We start from the raw sequence: 6,000 nt of genomic DNA, 5'->3' as shown, positions 1-6,000 counted from the left end.
CTCCATTCACAATTTCTATTAGCCTCTTTGTTATGTGCAAATGTGTCTATACAACGGATTCGTTGTCATACACATGCACATATACTCCACACACACATATATTTTATGCAAAATATAAAGAGAGACACCCGAGGGGGGGGGAATTCCACACCATTCAAGCTATAGAAGTAAAAGAGCTGAATCTTTTATACTTTCATTAGTGCCTTAAACCAGAGATAGTCTACTCAGTTTTAGAGCTCAGCATTCTATAGAAAATAGAGGGTATTTTTTATTTTAAAAATATCTTGAATGTATGAAGGAACAAAGAAATGAATAAATAAAAAATATGCACAGCAAACCCCCTCCCCCAATAATGAGTTTTTCAGTTGCAGTTTCCACTGTCTTTATGAAACTAGGGAAACATTGTCAATGTCAGGATAATATCAGGATTATGTGCTGCAAGTTGACTAGGCAATCATTTACAAAGGAAAGGAAAGAGCTTCAATCATCCAGAGTCCAGTCCCCATCAGAGCCAAAAGAGGACTGGGGTGGGTGGATGGGTGAAGAAGTCAGGAAAGAAACTGAAGCATCCGAATTGGCAGAACCAGTTGAAGCCACAGGTTGTTTCAGGCTCTTCGGATTGGTTTGATTTATTTTTATTTAGCGTATGGCAAATACATGGAGTTATAGTGGTTCAAATGTTAATGCCCAGTCCACCCAGCCATTCAAGGACAGGGTGATATATGTTGGGAAAACCCCCCCAGACATTTGGGTTTGTTCATATATTTGAATAGCCAGCCTCATATCAAAGGAACAATTAAGAGGCATTAGAGAATACTTTATTGGCCAAGTGTGATTGGACACACAAGGAATTTGTCTTGGTGTAAATACTCTCAGTATACATAAAGAAAAGGTACATACATTAAGAATCAAGAATCATAACGTACAAAACTTAATGATAGTCATAGGGTACAATCAACAATCAAATCATACTGTGTTTCCGGTTTGTCGGCTTCGCGAGCGGCAGGGATTTGCGAAGCTGCGCGATCCCTGCCGCGCTAGCCGTTTTTGGGGCTCCGACCCAGACGGGTGCGGAGCTAGGCTGCCCTGTAGGGGCAGCTGAAGGTAGGGGATCCGGAGAAGGGTTTGGGGGTGTTGCAGACCCCCTCCCGGCCGGCAGAACCCCTTTTCCCAGGACGGTGCAGCGGCGGTCCGTAATGGCCGCCACAAAGAAGCTGGCAGCCGGGTAAGAATGTGCAGGAGGAAGTGGAGAAAGTGCTTGAGAGGAGAAAGTCTTTCTTGGTTCCTAAGACTCTAAGACATATTTAATAAAATTCCTGAAAAGTATGACTTTCTGAATGATACCTTCGAGAAGAGGAAAAAAGCGGCAGTTTAATGGTGCTGAAAGGATAGCTTACCCTCTTTTTCTACGGAATAAAAAGTGAATATTAAGAAACCTATTTTTTTTTAGGTGAAAATTGGCTCTAAGCGATGAGTGGGAAAAGAGAGGACTAAAAAAAAAAATATTTGTATGCTAAGACCTTGTTGGAGGAGATGCCTTAAGGATTGAAAGACTAAAATATATTGCAATAAGATTTTAAGAAACAGATTTGGACTTTCTTTTTCTCTAATTGATACTAACCTAGGAGGAGAGAGTGGGAACTCTGTCTTGGTTTGGACTGACTGAGAACTTTGGGATTGTCTTATTTTTCCTTTGGAATATTCTGGCTGTTGTAAGAGAAAAGAAAAGAAAAGATTTATAATGGCTTCTTCTATCGAGGAACTGAGAAAAGATTATGAGCAAGCGAAACAAAATGGTAAAGCTGGTTTGAAAGAAGCCTTCCTTTTTTTAGAAATGGCGCTTATTAACTATCAACAAACATTGCAACAGATGAAGACAGCAGAAGAAGAACAAAGAGAGGAAGCCATCTTTAATAAATCTCAGAACTCGACCAAGAGGGAAGGAAGAGGAAAAAGAAGAGAAATAAAGGACTTAAGATTTAAAAAAAACATTTAAGAAAGGGAAAAACAAGGTGCAAAATCAATATAAGGATGGTAAACAAAAGGAAAGAGGAATACGACAGAGAAGGGAAGCCAGTAAGGCAGAGGCTAGAAGAAGGGGGGCTAGAAAGGTTTGTTGGGGGAAGAAAGAAAGGGAAAAGGTGGAGAAAAGCTACAACGTTTTGAAATTAAATGAGAAAAAAGAAATTTTTTTTAGGGATAAAGGATAAGTATAATTTCTTCAAAGAGATTTTGCAAGGTACATAAGATGATATTGTAGTATTGTATCAGAAATAGAAAATTTAAATGGCTTGAGAGTTGATAAGAGATTAAAATGTTGGAATGTTAATAATGATTGGTTTGAAAATATAATATGAGGGGAGATTTAGAATATTAAACTTTAATTAAAGAGTTTAATAAGATTATGGTATTGATGTTATTATAAAACTTTCATTATAGTATTTTGTTTTTAATATTTAAATCTATTGTTTAACTATATATTTAATTGTTTTAGATGTATTATTCAGTTAGAATGTACCAAGCAAAATCGGATTGGGTATTTTAAAGATTAACTTGATTAATTTAGTGGGGAGATAGAAAGGCATCATACTCTGATTAGTGATTTCAGGAGAAATTTCTTTCTTTTTAAAAGGAATGAGACAAAGGTACAATAGAGAATGGACAAAGATATAAATATAATGACTCAAATTAAGATGATTAATTAAGATAGAATTAAGAAGAGTGAAATATGTGGAGAAGTTAATATAGAAGACTTAGAATGGTAAATAAAATAAGTAATGATATGTAAGATGAGCATGAATATAATTGAAGTCCATGAAAAGAGAGATACCTGGGTCCAAGTTACTTTCCAAAAAGATCTTTTTTATGTTTTGTGTGTTGTGTGTATATGTTGTTGTTTTTTTTGGGATAATTAATAAAACCTTGTAGAAATATAGAATGAGAATAATGGTAACTAAGTCAGAAAGAAATAGATGAAATAATAATAATAAAACTGAATAAGAGTAAAGAGAAATAAAGGGAAATTGGATAAGAGGTTTTTGTATGTTTATATGGAAATGGTTTAAAACAGAATTATAGTTTATCTGACTTGTTAAATTTATAATGGAAAAAGGTTTAAACATGTAATGGATAATGATGACTTGTGTGTTTTGAAAATTAATAAAACTTGTTTAAAAAAACAACAACAATCAAATCATACTGGGAAACAGTCAATATAAATCATAAGGATACAAGCAACCAAGTTACAGTCCTACAATCACAAGTGGGAGGGGATGGGTGATAAGGAGTGATGAGAAGATTAACGGTAATAGTAGTGTACACTTTGTAAATAGTTGAACAGTGTTGAGGGAATTATTTGTTTAGCAGAGTGATGGCTTTCGGGAAAAAACCTGTTCTTGTGTCTAGTTATTCTGGTGTGCAGTGCTCTATAGCATCGTTTTGAGGGAAGGAGTTGAAACAGTTTATGTCCGGGATGTGAGGGATCTGTAAATATTTTCACAGCCCTCTTTTTGACTTGTGCAATTGAAGGCAGGTGGGTAGTAATTGTTTTTTCTGCAGTCCTAATTATCCTCTGAAGTCTGTGCCTGTCCTGTTGGGTTGCAGAACCAAACCAGACAGTTATAGAGGTGCAGATGATAGACTCAATAATTCTTCTGTAGAACTGTATTAGCAGCTCCTTGGGCAGTTTGAGTTTTCTGAGTTGGTGCAGAAAGAACATTCTTTGTTGTGCTTTTTTGATGATGTTTTTGATGTTAGGTGTCCATTTTAGGTCATGTGATATAGTAGAACCTAGAAATTTGAAGGTCTCTACTGTTGATACTGTGTTGTCTAGTATTGTAAGAGGTGGTAGTATGGGAGGGTTTCTTCTAAAGTCTACCACCATTTCTACGGTTTTGAGTGTGTTCAGTTCCAGATTGTTCCGGTTACACCACGAGGCAAGTTGTATAATTTCCTGTCTATATGCAGATTCATTGTTGTCTCAAATGAGACCAATCACTGTTGTGTCATCAGCAAACTTCAGTATTTTAACAGATGGATCGTTTGAGATGCAGTCATTGGTATATAGGGAGAAGAGAAGTGGAGATAGCACACAGCCTTGGGGGCCCCCTGTGCTGATTGTACAGGTATCGAATGTGACTCCGCCTAGCTTCACCTGCTGCTTCCTGTCTGTTAGGAAGCTTATGATCCACTTACAAGTGTGTTCAGGTACTGCTAGTTGTTTTAATTTACTTAGAAGAGTGTCTGGAATGATGATATTGAATGCTGAACTGAAGTCTACAAAGAGGACCCTTGAGTAGGTATTTGGAGATTCAAGGTGTTGTAGGATGTAATGCGGAGCCATGTTAACAGCATCATCTGTCGATCTATTTGCTCGGTATGCAAACTGCATGGGATCTAACAGATCTAACAGGCACAAGCCTTTCAAAGATTTTCATAACTACAGATGTTAGATCAACTGGTCTGTAGTCATTCAGTTCCTTGATGGAGGGCTTCTTTGGCACTGGGATGATGGTAGAACATTTGAAGCAGGAAGGAACATAGCACATCTCCAGTGATCTATTGAAGATTCGGGTGAAGATGGGGGCCAATTGGTCAGAACAGACTTTTAAGCAAGAAGGAGTTGTCTTGTCTGGCCCTGATGCTTTTCCTGGCTTTTGTCTGTGTAATAGATCTTGCACTTCTTTTTCTGTGATCACCAGAGGTTATGAACCCAATGGATTGGGGCTGGTTGTAGGAGGCTTGGCTGTTGTTGGTGTGTTTGAGATGTGGGTTGTGGAGATAGGTGGCTGTAGTTTCTTTTCAAACCTGCAGTAAAACACATTCAGGTCATCGGCTAGTTGTTGATTTCCTTCTGCCTGGGAAGGAGGTTTGCTGAAGCCAGTGATGTTTTTAGGTTGGATATGGTCTTTGATTTTCACTATTTTTACTGTAAAAAAAGGTAGAATGCCACTACTTTGTGAGATGAAATTAAAAAATTGTAGATGAGGCCTCAGAGGATTCCTGTCCAATGCTCAGAGTAGGTTCAGAGTGAACTGAAAGATGATCTGTAAACTACTTGAGCTCACCTCTATGAGCCCAGAGGTCAAGAGGTGAAAGGCCTAAGCAAGCTGGAGATTGAACCTTGGGTGGCGTAGAAAGTGGTTTTCAGATGTGCCTTTCCCTGCTCTGTGGAAGAAATGAGACACTCTTTGTTCTGAACTGATGGTCCCCTGTGGATCCCAGCTGCTTCGTTCAAGACAAGGGATCAAAAGGCCTGTTGTTGCCACCACACGAGAATGTGAGAGGGAAAGCAAACAAGCGTTTATGTTTGCCTCATGGGTGCTCATGTTTTGCAAAGGGCACCAAACAGGTAGGCTTGGCAAAGTTGTCTCCACACTTAGCAGGTATAATTTACAGGAAACCTGAGAATCTCTCACTCAGAAGGTGCTTCCTGAAGCCAAGAAAAATGGCACTGCAGCCATCAGTTTATTACCATTGCTGCATCTATGCTTGTCTTCTCCAGTTTTTCTCACCATCTGACTTTAAAATGCAGCTGATTATAATTTTATTTTTATTAAATTTGTTTTTACTTGAAGAGGCCCAATGTGTCAGTGCTCCACTGAGATTGATGGAATAGAACAAACTATCTTAAGGCAAATTATAAAAGCGAATGAGTTCACTTTTCACTGGTAAGTAGGTTGCATTCATAGGTTTCATAGTTATAGGTTTTGTGTTATGACTTGATTGAAAGACAATGGTAATGTGAAATATATTTTACTGTGTGATTTATTGCACAAAGAATGTTGTCCAAGGTGCTGCAGAGGGATAAAGGATGCCAGTCTCAGTGCACAACCTGATACACTGAGAATGCTTTTTCTGGTGTGGTTAAATCACTGTCTATTCTATGATTCAGCATGTGCTGGTTGTGTGGAGCTGAAACTCCATTTGTTGTTCCAGGGTTGGTCGTTTTGTTGTTCTTTAGCTCTGATTCTTTTCTGCACTTCTCAGTTTGGCTCAGAG

Source organism: Notechis scutatus, chromosome 2 (assembly GCF_049901735.1).
Source record: "Notechis scutatus isolate UNSWTSFEM ecotype Mainland chromosome 2, rNotScu1.2, whole genome shotgun sequence".
NCBI classification, from domain to species: domain Eukaryota; kingdom Metazoa; phylum Chordata; class Lepidosauria; order Squamata; family Elapidae; genus Notechis; species Notechis scutatus.
The sequence above is the reverse complement of the archived record's forward strand: the minus strand, read 5'-3'. Positions refer to the sequence as shown.